General features: G+C 36.6%; 1 non-coding gene across 1 annotated transcript; it reads left to right on the forward strand.

The window, feature by feature from the left end:
- The first annotated feature begins 335 nt into the window (after nt 1-335).
- TRNAT-CGU (transfer RNA threonine (anticodon CGU)) lies at nt 336-407 on the forward strand. Its single transcript has one exon. It is a non-coding gene; the product is annotated as a tRNA-Thr (tRNA).
- Nucleotides 408-20,015: the final 19,608 nt, after the last annotated feature.

The following is a 20,015-nucleotide window of genomic DNA, read 5'->3' on the forward strand; positions in this document are numbered from 1 at the left end:
ATCAGCCTCCTGGGCTGAGTGGATCCCATACTTATCCTGTAGACCCCATGTATACCTATCCTGTGAGCGTTAGTGCCTCCAATACATGTCCTGTTCATGAGTGGTAGTGAACCCATACCCATCGTGTGCAGCAGTGATCACATACCCATGCTATGATGTATGTCATACGCAGCTGGCTGTGCACAGTAGCCATGATGTGCGCATCACATGCGCAAGATCAGTACGTACTGGTGCGTTACTGCGCAGAAACACTGATACTTTTATTTATGAAGAAAATATTACCAATTATAATATTATAAAAGATGTATAAAATGTATCGTCCAAATAATATGAGCAGCAGAGTGGCGCAGTGGAAGCGTGCTGGGCCCGTAACCCAGAGGTCCGTAGATCGAAACTACGCTCTGCTACAATATTGTTGTAGTGTATTAATAATGTATTTTCATTACAAATGTAGGTACATAGCAGTGTCTTGCTACCCCCTTCAATATAAGTAATTACAAATTACAGGTCGAGCTAGCTATATGTTAAAAAATAAAGGCACAATAACGAACATGGGAGATTTGTACCTGAATTTACTTGTCTCTAGTGTCCTCGACGGATAGTGGAAGCCATCGGCTTGTCAAAGATCCCCCCCTTCCCCCATGGTTCATGAGGATTGTTTCTATTTAGATTTTGAACTGAGGTAATATCTTGGTATTTAACGACTTCGCGCCGGTAAGACAATTCCATGGGATAACCCTAGTTTATAGTTTAGTTCATTTAATATGCACCCCATACCCGTCCTGTGGGCGGTAGTGGGAAGAGTTACAGAGGCACATAATGGGCTCAGGGACTGAACCCCACAATTCATTTACCTGAGCAAGTTAATCTTGCTGAGAGAGTTACAAAATTCAATGCACATCATCACATCAACAATGGGCTCGAGACCGCCCACAAGTACAGGTTCTAAATTAAGCAACTGACATGTGGAGAGCCCTACAGCGAGAAACATTTGTACGCTAACCAACTGTGTTACGGAGGCTACGCTCTCTAAAACCTTACAAATATTTCCTCCTGCTTCTTACCGCTCGCTCCCGCCATCGAAAGTCCTAAAACTACTTCCTCCTGCTTCCTCCCGCTCTCTGAAGCTCTAGTAACACTTCCTACCACTCTCTGAACCCATAAAAATACTTCCTCCTGCTCGTTCCCGCTCTCTGAAACCAATTTAATATTTCCTTCTCCTTCCTCCAACATCCTCCCGCTCTCTGAAGCCTTAAAAATATTCCCTCCTGCTCTCTGAAGCCCTAATAACACTACCTCCTGTTTCCTCATGAAGCACATACCTTACAAATACTTTCTACTGCTTCCTACCACTGGCTTCTGCTCTCTGAAGCCCTAAAATCATTTCCTCCTGCTTCCTCCCGTTCGATCCCGCTCTCTAAAGCCTCACAAATTATTTCTCCTGCTTTCTGCTACTCGCTCCCGCTCTCTGAAGCCCTAACAACAATTCTTTCCGCTCTCCGAATCCCTAAAAAGCTTTCTCCTATTTCATCCCGCTCTCTGAAGCCTTAAAAACACTTCCTCCTGCTTCCTCCCGTTTTCTGATGCCCTAAAATCACTTTCTCCTGCTTTTTCCCGCTCGCTCCTGTTCTCTGAAGCCTTAAAAACACCTACTCCCGCCTGCTCCCGCACTCTGAAGCCTTAAAAATACTTCCTACTGCTTCCTATAACAAATGTTCCAGAGATGTGTAAATATTTCATTCAAAATTATCTGCTACCAGAATTTTTGGCCAAATATCCCCAGTTTGCTAATTATAGGTAGTACCAAAGTGATTGTAAGCTATCCAGCGCTGCCCACTGGAGGGGGGGGGGGGGCGGTGTGCACGACAAACATCAATTGTGACACTAGCTCTCCACATATGTCAGTTGTTTAATTTAGAAACCGTACTTGCAGTCAATGCGAACCCATTGTTGGTGTTACGACGTATATTGAATTTTGTAACTCGCTCATCAGGACTATAACTTGCTTAGCTAAATGAATTGTGGGGTTCAGTCCCTGAGCCCATTATGTGCCTCTGTAACCCCCTCCACCACCGCCCACAAGATGGGTATATGGGGTGCATAATAAGTGAACTAAACTAAACTAAACCTCCCATGTTATCGTGACGTCACACACCCCGTACACACATAAAACAGGATTTTCTCTCTAGTTTCGTTATTAAACCTTGTTTAATTTATATAATTACTCAAACAATGTGTTTTGATCATATTATATCACTGAAGCATGATAATATGTGCATATGTGAATATGTGAAAAACTATGTGCATCTTCGGAAGCAATTAACCGGATTTGGTCCATATAATAGTAGTAGGAATGACAACGTACAGGTGATATTTTGTTTCAGGTCAAATATCACGCATGTGAGTCAGGGTTTCGAGGTCCAATATCCCGCGTGTGAGCCATGGTTTTCAGGTAAATTTTGTCAGTCACAGATTTTAGAAGTTTGTTTAAGTTCTTATGATGAAAATAATGTCATACGAGTTTGTTAAAGTTCTTATGATGAAAATAATTTCCGAGACTTTAGAAGTTTGTTAAAAGTTCTTATGATGAAAATAATTTCCGAGAATTTAGAAGTTTGTTAAAAGTTCTTATGATGAAATAATGTCTTTAGCAGTCCCCGTGGTGTAGTGGTAAGACACTCGCCTGGCGTTCCGCGAGCGCTATGTCATGGGTTCGTATCCTGTCCGGGGAGGATTTACTGGGCGCAAATCCTTAACTGTAGCCTCTGTTTAACGCAACAGTAAAATGTGTACTTGGATGAAAAAACGATTCTTCGCGGCAGGAAATCGTATTCCAGGGACCTGCCCGAAACGCTACGCGTACTAGTGGCTGTACAAGAATGTAAAAACTGTTGTATATATCTCAAAAAAAAAAAAAAAAAAAAAAAAAAAAAATGTCTTACTAGTTTTGTTAAGAGTTCTTATGGGATTCTTACTTAGAATCTAGTATATTGCTATATATCTGAATCATTTCACGGCCTTCCCCCTGCATCTCCCGCTCATACCTCACACCCCCTCCCTCCCCCCCTTACTTCACAATCTGTAGCCCACCTGTGTTTACTTTAGACCGTCAGCCAGACGCCGCATGCAGGTTACCTCTTATCTTATCTTATCTTCTCCATAATATCTGGACCGTCCCTCTCTCTCTTCCTATTTCCTTACAGCTATTTTCAGAGTTTCAAATAATCATAGAAGTTTATTTATATGTTTATGACCGAATTTGTAAAAATACCATTTTCAGAGAATATTGTCTTAGATGTTTTGTTAAGGAAAACAGACAACTTAGCCATAACATTTAGTTTTATATCCATTTACGGCTATTCCACCTGTAAAGACCAAAATTGGACAGAGCCCAGTTATAGACAGAATTTCGTCAGAGACCATTTTATACCTAAAAATGAACAGAGTCCACTTTGTGAGCAAAATTAGTCAGAGACAGTTTTAAGCTCATATTTCATCAGAGTCCAATTTTCAACAGAAATTCGCCAGAGTCTACTTTGAGAGCAAAATTAGTCAGAGACAGTTTTAAGCTCAAATTTCATCAGAGTCCTGTAATCTGTGAAAATTTGACAGAGTCCATTTTATACCCAATTTTCGTCAGAGTCCAGTTTATGCTCAAATTCGCCAGAGTCTACTTTGAGAGCAAAATTCATCAGAGTCCAGTTCTTGATCGAAATTAATCAGAGTCCAATTGAAGACCCAAATTTGACAGAGACCACATTTTCGCTACTAGCAGTCCAATCCCCCTTAAATTTTAAACAGTCATATTTCAGTCATAGTAAATAAGATCAAGTCAGTTACTGAGCTCCAGCTCTCGTCTCCCACCCTACTCCACCCTCAAGTCTTTGTTAATATCCTATCAATTCCCCTGAAATTTTTACCCTCTGTATTTCAGGCACCGTAAATAAGATCAAAACAGTTAACGAGCTCCAGCTCTCGTCCCCACCTTAGTTCTCTCTCGTATCTTTGTAAATAACCCATCAATTTCCCTGAAATTTTTACCCTCTGTATTTCAGACATAGTAAATATGATGTAAACAATTATAAAACTCTAGCTCTTGTCCTCTGTCCAAGTTCACTCCTGTAAATTCATTACTTTCAGTCCAAATCCCCCTGAGATTTAAACACCCAACTACATTTTTCAGACATAGTAAATAAAAACCAGTTCAGTTATCAAGTTTCAACTCTTGTCCCCCAGCTTAGTTCATTTTGTACAAGTTCTTTATTTTCCAACTAAATCACCCTGAGATTTAAGATCACCTTATTTCTAACGTAGTAAAATTAATCTGGACATTAGCCAAGCTCCATTTCCTCTGTCTTAGATCATCGAACATAAATATATCCGATCAAGTCCCTCTCCAGCCAAACTCTTTATCAGAGTAGTCACAAAACCCCAACCTGTGTAATTATCTTTCATCCCCAACGTATCCAAACCTTCAATAATCATCATACTGAATTTGCATATTTTCTCTATATTCAGCTGTGTTCTTCACATTTTTTCCATGTTTTCTGTGTTCATTCCATGTTCTACAAATGTTCACAGCATGCTCAGTTCAAATTTTTTCTACCATTTTCCCCGTATGTTCACTATGTTCTTTGTCATGTTTTCATGTACATCATATGTTCTCTGTACAACTTTTATACTCAATATTCATGTTCTCAATGTTCTTAGCTTGTTCTTCACACATTCAGTGATCATTCTTTGTATTTCCTATGTTCCTTATCATGTCTTCATATTCTCTGTAAGTTCATATTCCCTGCATGTTCACTCTATTCATCAACTTTTCTTACATGTTTTCTGTGTTCACCGTATGTTCACTGTGTTCAATCCCTTACATGTTATTTAACGTTCCTTAACTAAAAATCTTTCGCCAATCAACTAAAACATAGTCACTTTCGTCATTTCTCAACTAAACTTATTATCCAATCAACTAAAAATAGTCAGAATTAGCCTCGTTCAACACAGTTCTTAACTAAAATAACTTTTCTCTTAGCTAAAAATTGTCAAAGGAAACTTTCCAATACTGTTCATAACTAACTTTATCCTTCGTCAAGTAACTGAAAATAACCGTGTTCATCATATTTCATTGTCATTTCTTATCTAAAAAATTATCCGCCAATCATCAGAAAAGTCATGTTCATCATGTCTTATCTTTTTGCTTAACTAAAAGTATTCATCAGTCAACTAAAAAAATAGTTACTTCATCATGTTTCCCTGTCATTTCTTAACTGAAATATCACTTCTCTCATCTGAAAATAGTCATGTGTAGCCTCTTTCCAACACCGTTCTTAACTAAAGTAACCTTTCACTTCGCTAAAAATAGTCAAATGTAACTTTTTCAGCACTTTCGTAACTAAAATTATATGTCGTTAAGTAAGAAATATAGTCAAAGACACTCTTCGAGACATCAAGGACTTACTCAAAGACATCAAAGTTGCACTCAAAGACATCCTTTGAGACATCAAAAACATCCTTTAAGACTTCAAGGGCACTCTTCGAGATATCAAAAGACACTCTCAAACACTCAAAAAAATTTACTCGCATCCTCAAAGTTATTCTCAGAGTCATCAAAAAGTTAATCTCAGTCATCAAATGTTATTCTCTAAGTAACCTTTCGTTCATCAGAGAAACTTTCTAAGACATCTTCGTTCATTAAAGTTAATCTCAGAGGCATAAAAGTTATTCTCAGAGCTATCAAAATTATTCTCGATGTCATCAAAAGTATTTTCACGTACTCAAAGTTAATCTCGGTCATCAAAGTTGATCTGTAAGATATCTTCAAGACATCAAAGTTACTCTTCATTACATCAAAGACGCATTCAAAATACTACTCAGGTTCTCAGAAGTCATTCTCAAAGTCATCAAAGTTGTTCTGTAAGATATCTTCGAGACATCAAAGTTACTCTTCAACACATCAAAGACGCATTCAAAATACTACTCATGTTCTCAGAAGTCATTCTCAAATTCATCAACGATTTTCTCAGAGTCACCAAAGGTATTCCAAGAGACGTTAAAATTAATCTCAGTCATCAAACTTGTTCTCAAAGTCATCAAATATAATCTTAGAGTCATCAACGGTATTCTCAGAGTCACCTTCGTTCGTCAGAGAAACTTTCCAAAACATCTTTGTTCATCAAACTTGTTCTCAAAGTCATCAAAGTATTTCCAAGAGACATCAAAAGTTAATCTAAGACATCATCTTTCATCAAAGTTATTTTCAGAGACATCTAAAGTTATTATGTAAGACATAAAAGTTATTGTCAGAGTCATCAAATGTTATTCTCGAAGTCATCAAAGATATTCTCAGAGTCATCAAAGGTAATCTCTAACTCACTTTCGTTCAACATAGTAATTCTCTAAGTCATCAAAGTTATTCTCTAAGACAACAAAGTCATTCTCAGAGTCATCAAAAGTTATTCTCTAAGACACCTTCGTTCATCAAAGAAACTCTCCTTCTTCCATCATGTTATTCTTTAAGACATCTTCAGTCATAAAATTTCTCTGCAAAATGTAACTAGTTCAGCTTTTCATATCAAACTTGCACTTCTGTTAAAATATATTTTCTTAGTCACTTTACCTTAAAACTGTTCTCTGAACTACACTGCTCAAACCTACGTAACCTATCCTCTCCACCCAATGTTACTCACCTAACTTAACTTTCCTAAACCTAACTTTACCTATCCTAACATAACTTAACTTACCTATCTTACCTAACTTACCTAACTTATCCTGCTTAACCTAACTTACCTACATTACCTAACTTAACCTGCTTAACCTAACTTTACCTATCCTAACTTAACTTACCTTACCTTTACTTATCTTACCTAACTTAACCTGCATGACCTAATTTTACCTATCCTAACTTAACTTACCTTACCTATCTTACCTAACTTACCTAACTTAACCTGCATAACCTAACCTGCTTAACCTAACTTACCTTACCTTACCTATCTTACCTAACTTATCCTGCTTAACCTAACTTACCTACATTACCTAACTTAACCTGCTTAACCTAACTTACATAACTTAACCTAACCTAACCTGCTTAACCTAACTTACCTTACCTTACCTATATTACCTAACTTACCTAACTTAACCTAACTTACCTTACCTTACCTATATTACCTAACTTACCTAACTTACCTAACTTAACCTAACTTATCCTGCTTAACCTACCTTACCTACCTTACCTAACTTAACCAAACCTAATTTACCTACCCTACCTAACTTAACCTAACTTACCTTACCTTACCTATCTTACCTAACTTATCCTGCTTAACCTAACTTACCTACATTACCTAACTTAACCTGCTTAACCTAACTTACGTAACTTAACCTAACCTAACCTGCTTAACCTAACTTACCTTACCTTACCTATCTTACCAAACTTACCCTAACTTATCCTGCTTAACCTAACTTAACCTAACCTAACTTACCTACCCTACCTTACTTAACCTGCTTAACCTAACTTACCTTACCTTACCTAACTTACCCTGCTTAACCTACCCTACCTAACTTAACCTGCTTAACCTAACTTACATAACTTATCTTACCTATCCTAACCTAACCTAACCTAACTTGCTTTACCTAACTTAATCTTACATTCCCAAACTGATGTATCCTAACTTATCTAGTCCAACCAGACATGATCTAACTTACATAATTATTCCTGCTTGTCTTTTGTGTTTCGTCAATCATTGTCTCATATTCATTTACTCATTTCAAGGGTTAATTTCTCAAATGGACATTTTTGCATTTCAAGTGTTATTTGTTTAAGATTGGGTGTTTAACCATTTCAAAGGGTTTTTGTTATATATGGGAATTTACTCGTTTCAAGGGCTAATTTCTCAAATGGTCATTTTTGCATTTCAGGTGTTATTTGTTTAAGATTGGGTGTTTAACCATTTCAAAGGGTTTTTGTTATATAAGGGAATTTACTCGTTTCAAGGGCTAATTTCTCAAATGGTCATTTTTGCAGATCAAGGGTTATTTGTTAAAGTTCATCAAGTTGCTCATAAGTTGTATTTATTATGTTTGTTATCATTTATTCTTATTCCCCAACCCCTTAACCTAACCTCTTGTAATCTTGGTGTATTTAGTAGGTTCTATCATATGTTCTTATTCCCCAACCCTTTAACCTAACCATTCAGATGTAGTTTATTGTGTTTTTTACATATTTGTTGAATATATTATCCTTTTCATAACCTTTCAGATGTAGTTTTGTTTCTCCTTTGTATATTTTTACCCAAACCCACCATCCCACTTAACCTTCTTTCCTTCTTTTACTTTGTTTCTCCTACTCCTTCTAACCCCCCTTTTCTATCTCTCTCCCTTATTCTCTCTCTTCCTCCCCCTCTCTCTCACTCATTTGCTGAAATGCTCTCTTGTTTCTCAAATTCAAGTCTTAATGCTCCCCTTCTCTCACCCTCACTCTCATTCACTTAGGTTTTTCTTTTTCTCAAATTCAAGTTTTAGTGCTCCCATGCTCTTCCTCCCCCTCTCTCTTACTCTTTTCTCCTCTTTTCATGCTCTCACTCCCTTGTTCTCTTGTTTTTTCTGAATTTCAAGTCTTAGTAGATCTGATTCTTTACTACTGTAATTTTATTATTACTAAGATAAAGAATGAACTTATATGTGAAAACAAAGTAAAAGAAGGAAAGAAGGTTAAGTGGGATGGTGGGTTTGGGTAAAAATATACAAAGGAGAAACAAAACTACATCTGAAAGGTTATAAAAAGGATAATATATTCAACAAATACGTCAAAAACACAATAAACTACATCTGAAAGGTTAGGTTAAAGGGTTGGGGAATAAGAACATATGATAGAACCTACTAAATACACTAAGATTACAAGAGGTTAGGTTAAGGGGTTGGGGAATAAGAACATATGATAGAACCTACTAAATACACTAAGATTACAAGAGGTTAGGTTAAGGGGTTGGGGAATAAGAATAAATGATAACAAACATAATAAATACAACTTATGAGCAACTTGATGAACTTTAACAAATAACCCTTGATCTGCAAAAATGACCATTTGAGAAATTAGCCCTTGAAACGAGTAAATTCCCTTATATAATAATAATAATAATAATAATAATATTTTATTTAGGTAAGGTACATACATACAATAAATTTTTACAAAGATTGGTTGACTTATAGGTAGAGCTAGTACATACAATGCCTAAAGCCACTATTACGCAAAGCGTTTCGGGCATGATAAACTTAAACGACAAGCTTAATACTAATTGAGCATAATGAGTAGATGAAAACAAGAAATGAAAACATAGATGAAAAAGCAGCACAAATACAAATATGTCGACAAACAGCTCTCTTTAAAGAAAAACAGACATTGGTTGACAATAGAAGGGTAAGGTAGGTTACAGGGAATTTATTAGGTATAGCTTCGTTTTTAACTTAAACTGGTTGAGAGAGGTACAGTCTTTAACATGGTCGGGAAGGTCATTCCACATTCTGGGCCCCTTGATTTGTAGAGCATTTCTAGTTTGATTAAGTCGTACTCTAGGAATATCAAAACTGTATTTATTTCTGGTGTGGTGCTCATGGGTTCTGTTACAACCTTCTATGAAGCTTTTGAGATCAGGATTGGCATTATAGTTTAGCGTTTTATATATGTATAATACACATGAGAGAATGTGCAGAGACTTAATGTCTAACATATTCAGAGATTTGAGTAGGGGTACCGAGTGATGTCTGGGGCCAGAGTTGGATATTGTCCTAATAGCAGCTTTGTGTTGAGTAATTAGAGGACGTAAGTGATTTTGGGTAGTAGAGCCCCAAGCACAAATACCATAGTTGAGATATGGATAGATAAGGGAGTAATATAGAGACACCAGGACAGGGCGTGGTACATAATATCTGATCTTAGAAAGAATGCCCACAGTTTTTGAAACTTTTTTTGATATGTTTAGAATGTGTCCCTGGAAATTCAGCTTGTGGTCAATGAGAATGCCAAGGAATTTGCCATCTAATCTGCTACAAATTTGGGTATTGTTTATTTTGAGATTTATTTGATTAGAGGATTTATTGCCAAACAGAATATAGAAAGTTTTGTCAATGTTAAGGGTGAGTTTGTTGGCAGTTAGCCAAAGATGGACTTTATTAAGCTCAGTATTTACTGTGGCATTTTGAGCAAGGGGATCAGGACTGGAGTAAATGAAGGTTGTGTCGTCAGCAAATAGAAATGGTTTGAGGTGTTGGGAGGCATTTGGAAGGTCATTAATGTAGATGAGAAAGAGGAGAGGGCCAAGTATGCTGCCCTGAGGAACACCAATGTTGATGGGTAGGGTGGGAGAAATTGTATTATTCACAGAAACATATTGGAGCATGTCAGTAAGGTAGCATTTGGAAGGTCATTAATGTAGATGAGAAAGAGGAGAGGGCCAAGTATGCTGCCCTGAGGAACACCAATGTTGATGGGTAGGGTGGGAGAAATTGTATTATTCACAGAAACATTGGAGCCTGTCAGTAATATAACAAAAACCCTTTGAAATGGTTAAACACCCAATCTTAAACAAATAACACTTGAAATGCAAAAATGTCCATTTGAGAAATTAACCCTTGAAATGAGTAAATGAATATGAGACAATGATTGACGAAACACAAAAGACAAGCAGGAATAATTATGTAAGTTAGATCATGTCTGGTTGGACTAGATAAGTTAGGATACATCAGTTTGGGAATGTAAGATTAAGTTAGGTAAAGCAAGTTAGGTTAGGATAGGTAAGATAAGTTATGTAAGTTAGGTTAAGCAGGTCAAGTTAGGAAGGGTAGGTTAAGCAGGATAAGTTAGGTTAAGTTAGGTTAGTTAGGTAAGGTAAGGTAAGTTAGGTTAAGCAGGTTAAGTTAGGTAGGGTAGGTAAGTTAGGTTAGGTTAAGTTTGGTAAGTTAGGTTAAGCAGGATAAGTTAGGTTAAGTTAGGTAAGTTAGGTTAAGCAGGATAAGTTAGGTTAAGTTAGGTAAGTTAGGTAAGATAGGTAAGGTAAGGTAACGTAAGTTAGGTTAAGCAGGTTAGATTAGGTTAAGTTATGTAAGTTAGGTTAAGCAGGTTAAATTAGGTAAGGTAAGTTAGGTAGGGTAGGTAAATTAGGTTAGGTAAGGTAGGTAAGTTAGGTTAAGCAGGATAAGTTAGGTTAAGTTAGGTAAGTTAGGTAATATAGGTAAGGTAAGGTAAGTTAGGTTAAGCAGGTTAGGTTAGGTTAAGTTATGTAAGTTAGGTTAAGCAGGTTAAGTTAGGTAATGAAGGTAAGTTAGGTTAAGCAGGATAAGTTAGGTTAAGTTAGGTAAGTTAGGTAAGATAGGTAAGGTAAGGTAAGTTAGGTTAAGCAAGTTAGGTTATGCAGGTTAAGTTAGGTAAGTTAGGTAAGATAGGTAAGGTAAGTTAAGTTAGGATAGGTAAAATTAGGTTATGCAGGTTAAGTTAGGTAAGATAGGTAAAGGTAAGGTAAGTTAAGTTAGGATAGGTAAAGTTAGGTTAAGCAGGTTAAGTTAGGTAATGTAGGTAAGTTAGGTTAAGCAGGATAAGTTAGGTAAGATAGGTAAGGTAAGTTATGTTAGGATAGGTAAAGTTAGGTTTAGGAACGTTAAGTTAGGTAAGTAACATTGGGTGGAGAGGATAGGTTACGTAGGTTTGAGCAGTGTAGTTCAGAGAACAGTTTTAAGGGAAAGTGACTAAGAAAATATATTTTAACAGAAGTGCAGGTTTGGTATGAAAAGCTGAACTAGTTACATTTTGCAGAGAAATTTTATGACTGAAGATGTCTTAAAGAATAACATGATGGAAGAAGGAGAGTTTCTTTGATGAACGAAGGTGTCTTAGAGAATAACTTTTGATGACTCTGAGAATGACTTTGTTGTCTTAGAGAATAACTTTGATGACTTAGAGAATTACTATGTTGAACGAAAGTGAGTTAGAAATTACCTTTGATGACTCTGAGAATATCTTTGATGACTTCGAGAATAACATTTGATGACTCTGAGAATAACTTTTATGTCCTACATAATAACTTTAGATGTCTCTGAAAATAACATTGATGAAAGATGATGTCTTAGAAGAACTTTTTGATGACATAGAAATTAACTTTAATGAACAAAAGTGAGTTAGAGAATACCTTTTGATGACTCCGAGAATAACTTTGATGAACAAAGATGTTTTGGAAAGTTTCTCTGAAGAACGAAGGTGACTCTGAGAATAACTTTTGTTAGCTCTTAAAATAACTTTGATGACTTTGAGAATGTCTTTGAGAACATGAGTAGTATTTTGTTAGCTCAGAGAATAACTTTTTGATGACATAGAGAATAACTTTTTATGTCTTAGAGAAGAACATTGATGGCTTAGAGAGAATAACTTTGATGAACGGAAAGTTACTTAGAGAATAACATTTCATGACTGAGAATAACTTTTGATAGCTCTTAGAGAATAACTTTCATGAACGGAGATGTCTGAGATTAACTTTGATAGCTCAGAATAACTTTTGTGGACATGAGAATATCTTTGGATAACTCTGAGAATAACTTTGATGTCTTTGAAACAACTTTGATGTACGAGAGTGAGTTAGAGATTACCTTTGTTAACTCTGAGAATAACTTTGATGTCTTTGAAACAACTTTGATGTACGAGAGTGAGTTAGAGATTACCTTTGTTAACTCTGAGATTAACTTTGATGAACGAGAAAATACTTTTTGATGACATCGATAGTAATTTTGATAGCTCTGAGAATAACTTTTATGCCTTTGAGATTAACTTTAATGAACGAAGATGTCTTAGAAAGTTTCTCTGACGAACGAAAGGTTACTTAGAGAATAACATTTGATGACTGAGATTAACTTTTTGATGACTCTGAGAATAACTTTGAGGATGCGAGTAAATTTTTGAGTGTTTGAGAGTGTCTTTGATATCTCGAAGAGTGCCCTTGAAGTCTTAAAGGAGGTCTTTGATGTCTCAAAGGATGTCTTTGAGTGCAACTTTGGTGTCTTTGAGTAAGTCCTTGATGTCTCGAAGAATGTCTTTGATTTCTCGGAGAGTAACTTTGATGACACTGAGAGTGTCTTTGTTATCTCGAAGAGCACCTTTGACTATTTTTCTTACTTAACGACATATAATTTTTTACGAAAGTGCTGAAAAAAGTTACATTTGACTATTTTAGCTGAGGAAAGACATGAAAAAAATATGACGACAGTGACTATTTTTGTGCTCCCCAAAGTATAACGTCAGTTAAGAACATCGATGAAAGATGTCTTTGGTTATTTTTTCTTACTTGACGAAAACATAATGGTTGATACGAAATGATGAAAAAGACTATTTCTGTTGATTGATGGATAATTTTAGTTATGAAATGAAAATGAAATATGAAGAACACGGTTATTTTCTGATGACTAGGGAATGAGTTTAGTTATGAACAGTGTTGGAAAGATTCCTTTGACAATTTTTAGCTAAGAGAAAGGTTGTTTTAGTTAAGAACGGTGTTGAATGAGATTAATCCTGACTATTTTTGGTTGATTGGATAATAAGTTTAGTTGAGAAATGACGAAAGTGACTATGTTTTAGTTGATTGGCGAAAGATTTTTAGTTAAGAAGTTACAAGAAAGGTTTGTCTTTGTAAATTTTGAACTGAATAAAGTGTAGATTTGTTTAAGAACAGGGTTGGTAGAACTATTAAGTTGACTACGAGAATTACTTTGACATAGTTTTGCAAATAAAAACTGGGTTACTAAAATTGTTGAGGGATCTGTATTGCAGTATAATATTATTTGACAAAGAACTAGTTAGTGAATGGAAGAAACAAATTGGTTTAAAGAAACAAAGAACATAAAAAAAATTGAGGTTAAGTAGGGGAATGAACACAGTGAACATACGGTGAACACAGAAAACATGTAAGAAAAAAGTTGATGAATAGAGTGAACATGTAGGGAATATGAACTTACAGAGAATATATAGACATGATAAGGAACATAGGGAATACAAGAATGAACACTGAACATGTGAAGAACAAGCTAAGAACATTGAGAACATGAATATTGAGTATAAAAGTTATACAGAGAACATATGATGTACATGAAAACATGACAAAGAACATAGTGAACATATGGGGAAAATTGTAGAAAAAATTTGAACTGAGCATGCTGTGAACATTTGTAGAACATGGAATGAACACAGAAAACATGGAAAAAATGTGAAGAACACAGCTGAATATAGAGAAAATATGCAAATACAGTATGATGATTATTGAAGGTTTGGATACGTTGGGGATGAAAGATAATTACACAGGTTGGGGTTTTGTGACTACTCTGATAAAGAGTTAGGCTGGAGAGGGACTTGATCGGATATATTTATCTTCAGGTTATCTTGAGATGATTTCGGGGCTTTTTAGTATCCCCGCGGCCCGGTCCTCGACCAGGCCTCCACCCCCAGGAAGCAGCCCGTGACAGCTGACTAACACCCAGGTACCTATTTTACTGCTAAGTAACAGGGGCATAGGGTGAAAGAAACTCTGCCCATTGTTTCTCGCCGGCGCCTGGGATCGAACCCAGGACCACAGGATCACAAGTTTAGCGTGCTGTCCGCTCGGCCGACCGGCTCCCTATGTTCGATGATCTAAGACAGAGGAAATGGAGCTTGGCTAATGTCCAGATTAATTTTACTACGTTAGAAATAAGGTGATCTTAAATCTCAGGGTGATTTAGTTGGAAAAAAAAGAACTTGTACAAAATGAACTAAGCTGGGGGACAAGAGTTGAAACTTGATAACTGAACTGGTTTTTATTTACTATGTCTGAAAAATGTAGTTGGGTGTTTAAATCTCAGGGGGGATTTGGACTGATAGTAATGAATTTACAGGAGTGAACTTGGACAGAGGACAAGAGCTAGAGTTTTATAATTGTTTACATCATATTTACTATGTCTGAAATACAGAGGGTAAAAATTTCAGGGAAATTGATGGGTTATTTACAAAGATACGAGAACTAAGGTGGGGACGAGAGCTGGAGCTCGTTAACTGTTTTGATCTTATTTACGGTGCCTGAAATACAGAGGGTAAAAATTTCAGGGGAATTGATAGGATATTAACAAAGACTTGAGGGTGGAGTAGGGTGGGGGACGAGAGCTGGAGCTCAGTAACTGACTTGATCTTATTTACTACGACTGAAATGTGACTGTTTAAAATTTAAGGGGAATTGGACTGCTAGTAGCGAAAATGTGGTCTCTGTCAAATTTGGGTCTTCAATTGGACTCTGATTAATTTCGATCAAGAACTGGACTCTGATGAATTTTGCTCTCAAAGTAGACTCTGGCAAATTTGAGCATAAACTGGACTCTGACGAAAATTGGGTATAAAATGGACTCTGTCAAATTTTCACAGATTACAGGACTCTGATGAAATTTGAGCTTAAAACTGTCTCTGACTAATTTTGCTCTCAAAGTAGACTCTGGCGAACTTCTGTTGATAATTGGACTCTGATGAAATATGGGCTTAAAACTGTCTCTGACTAATTTTGCTCACAAAGTAGACTCTGTTCATTTTAGGTATAAAATGGACTCTGACAAAATTCTGTCTATAACTGGGCTCTGTTCAATTTTGGTCTTTACAGGTGAAATAGCCGTAAATGGATATAAAACTAAATGTTATGGCTAAGTTGTCTGTTTTCCTTAACAAAACATCTAAGACAATATTCTCTGAAAATGGTCTTTTTACAAATTCGGTCATAAACATATAAATAAACTTCTATGATTATTTGAAACTTTGAAATATTTTCTTAAAACTGAACTCTGAAAAAATTTGAGCTTCTCCCATATGAACTTTAACAAACTTCTAAAGACTCAGAAAATATTTTCATTATAAGAACTTTAACAAACTCGTATGAACTTATTTTCATTATAAGAACTTTAACAAACTTCTATAATCTCAGAAATTACTCACTCATAAGAAATCCCTAATCCCAAATCTGTGACTCCCCAAATTCACCTGAAACCCCCCAAGCACTACACGTGATTTTAGACCTCAAAACCCCCAAGAGCTACACGTGATATTTGACCTCAAAACCCCCAAGCGCCACAGGTAACTGTTTCCGAAGTTGAAAACAGGCAAAATATGTTCGTAGAGTTCACCTGGAAATGCTGTGACACAAACACGATATTTTCTAAAAAAATTTCTTTAAGATTTTCCTACTTATTTTCCTCATAAGAACGCTTAACAAACCTCTAAAATCTCAGAAATTATTTTCCTCATAAGAATTCCTTAATTCCAAATCTGTGACTGCCCAAATTCACCAAGAAACCCTAAAGCGCTACAAGTGATATTTGAATTTCTCCCATAAGAACTTTAACAAACTCGTATGAACTTATTTTCAGCATAAGAACTTTTAACAAAATTCTATAATCAGAAATTACTCACTCATAAGAAATCCTTAATCCCAAATCTGTGACTCCCCAAGCACTACACGTGATTTTCCAAATTTACCTGAAAACCCCCAAGCGCCACAGGTAACTTTTTCCCCCAGAAAAAAAATTACCTGTGGCGCTTACCCCCTACTACTTATAATAACAGGTCACTATACTTCAGGTTTCCGTAGTGTAGTGGTTATCACGTGCGCCTCACATGCGCAAGGTCCCCTGTTCGATCCCGGGTGGAAACATTTGACTTTTTAAATGTTTGTTTTCATAACCCATTGAAATAAACTCAAAGAGCTAAAATTAATAACAAAGTGTATTGGCAATATTTATTAAATCATAAAACTTATACTATTTTGTAATATGTTAATACTACATTATAGTAATTATTAATATTGAGAGTCATATAACTATGTGTTGTGGAGCAGAGTGGCGCAGTGGAAGCGTGCTGGACCCATAACCCAGAGGTCCGTAGATCGAAACTAGGCTCTGCTACAGTCAAATTTTTTCCTACCATAACAAACCAAATAAAATGTTGATATCTTTAATTAATGCAATCCATCCTCCTATACATTTTGTAACTATGTAGAGGATCGTACTTATAAATTAAATATTGACGTAATGGACAATTACATAGTAGAACTTGGTACTATTCATCCCTATAGTCCGGAGAAAATATAGCTAAAATCAAACAGATATATTCCTAGGCCTAGTATAACATATATGAACTACATTTGGCCTCAGTTAGCATGTATTAGACCTTGGATGGTAAGTTACGTTAAGTTTTATTAGAAACAAATACAAAGGTTCGGGCCAACCTTGCCAGAAACGCTTTGCGTAATAGTGGCTTTAGACATTGTATGTACAAGCTCTATCTATAAATCCAACAACATGTTTGTATCTCACCTTGTATGTATGTACTTTACCTGAATAAACATTTGATTTTATTTGACAAAACCTTTGCCGGTTTACAAAAATTCGCTTAAACCAAATTCTACTATTCAATTGTCCATTACATCAATATATGTACGATGGAGGATGGATGTGTTGCTTATAAGCACTGCTATTAATATAAGCTCCTACATAGATTACACACAGAAATCACAATAGCGTGATGCATCAAATGAACAAATCCACAAGGGCCGTGACGAGGGTTCAAACCTACGTTCGAGAGGATCCCAGACGCTGCCTAATTCGACTGAGCTACGACATGGTAAAAGAATTGCAACCAGAAGTTCTACTGGTTGCAATAGCCGTTCTACCTCTTCGCCCTTACTTCATTACAAAATGAAGTAAGGGCGAAGAGGTAGAACGGCTTATTGACAGAGCCCGGGTGCATGGGGGGAATTGTGTAAAATCCTGGTTTGTGTCTCAGAGAGGCTGCAGGATCCAAGTAAGGTCAGAAGAACTTCTGGTTGCAATTCTTTTACCATGTCGTAGCTCAGTCGATTAAGGCAGTGTCTGGGATGCTCTCGGACGTAGCTTCGAACCCTCATCCCGGCCCTAGGGGATTTCTCCTGCATAGATGTTAATACTGCACGGTTGTCTTAGGTTTGCTATTAATGCCTAACTACTCAGCAATTCACAACTGTCGTCAACTTCAGAGAGGTGGTGGCACTGCTCTTTACTACTACCATGAACTAACATGCTTAAAAGAAATTAGAACTAGAGACTGCTATGGGGAGTATATCTTCGCCAGCTTCAGAGTCAAGGGTGCCGAGTCTGTCCTGTCTGTGGGTGCAGTCTATAGAATTCCTAACACTGATGTGTCTGAATTCAACTCAAACCTTAGAAATCTAATACTTGATAACAGACTGAACAAAAACCACCTAATTATCGCTGGGGACTTTAATATTGACCTCTGCGAGCCAGAACACCCTACTGCTGTTAGCTTCCTCAACTGTATGAATTCCTGCTTCCTCATACCCTTAATCACTAGACCTACTAGAATCACTGATAGCACTGCCACGACTCTAGATCACATCTGGACCAACATAACCTCTCTGCTTACTTCAGGTATAATCACCGATAGCACTACAGACCATTACCCCACATTTCTCTTAACTAACATTAGCAAACCACCTCTAGAAACAAGGGAGTTAAGCTTTAGGCTGCACAATGAAACTGCTATAAACAATTTTATAACTGCTGCTGATAATGTCAACTGGGAGTCCGAGTTAGGTAACATAGGGAACATCAACCTAGCAGTGCAATCTTTTCTACAAACAACTCTTAGCCTTTATAACACCCGCTGTCCTATGCTTACAAAACAAGTCACAAGCAAAAGGCTTAACAATCCTTGGCTTACAAAGGGAATACTTAAATCCATTAACAAAAAGCACGACCTTGAGAAGAAGTATAGGTTAGGAATTGTCTCCAAAGAATTCTCAAAGAATTACTCATTATTGCTATCTAAGATAATTAGACGAGCCAAAACTAAATACTACGAAGATAAATTTACCCAAATAAAGAGCAACATTAAACAAACTTGGAGCACAATTTCACAAATATTGGGATCAAAGAAATCTTTAAATAACAAACCGACTCTCCAGTCTAATAACGATGGTCAGCTTTCAGCCTCTGATTCTGCTATTGAGTTCAATAGGTTCTTCTCTTCCATTGGTTCATCCCTTGCAAATGATATTCCATCTTCCAGTACTGACATTAAGGACTATCTTACAGGTAACTATCCACAGTCTCTGTACCTAAAGCCTATTAACTCCACTGACGTCAATGAGATAATCCTTTCCCTTAAAACCAATTCTGGTGCCCTTGAGGAGATACCAACTTTAATTTACAAAAAAGCCTCCAGATCTTTAGCCCCTGCTATTGCTTTGCTCTTCAACAAGTCACTTGAACTCCAAACCTTTCCAGATATTCTAAAAAAAGCGCGAGTAACACCTGTCCACAAATGTGGTGATCCCACAGATGTTAACAACTACAGACCTATATCAATCCTGCCAAACTTGTCAAAAAATTTTGAAAAACTAATCTATAAGCAGCTTTACTCATATCTAGCCAAACTCAATATACTTAGCCCTTGCCAATATGGCTTCAGACCCAAAAAAGCACTAACGATGCACTTATTAGTATGCTTAACTCGATTCATACAGCTCTTGATAAAAAGGAGTTCCCTGTTGGGTTATTTGTGGACCTGCGTAAAGCTTTTGATACTGTCAACCACCATAACCTTCTTCTTAAATTACATCATTATGGAGTCAGAGGACACTCACTCCCTACGATACCTCAAATCCTACCTTACTGACAGGCTCCAACATGTTTCTGTGAATAATACAATTTCTCCCACCCTACCCATCAACATTGGTGTTCCCCAGGGCAGCATACTTGGCCCTCTCCTCTTTCTCATCTACATTAATGACCTTCCAAATGCCTCCCAACACCTCAAACCAATTCTATTTGCTGACGACACAACTTTCATTTACTCCAGTCCTGACCCCCTTGCTCTAAATGCCACAGTAAATACTGAGCTAAATAAAGTCCATCTTTGGCTAACTGCCAACAAACTCACCCTTAACATTGACAAAACTTTCTATATTCTGTTTGGCAATAAA

The sequence above is a fragment of the Procambarus clarkii genome, unplaced genomic scaffold, assembly GCF_040958095.1.
Source record: "Procambarus clarkii isolate CNS0578487 unplaced genomic scaffold, FALCON_Pclarkii_2.0 HiC_scaffold_137, whole genome shotgun sequence".
Lineage (NCBI taxonomy): Eukaryota > Metazoa > Arthropoda > Malacostraca > Decapoda > Cambaridae > Procambarus > Procambarus clarkii.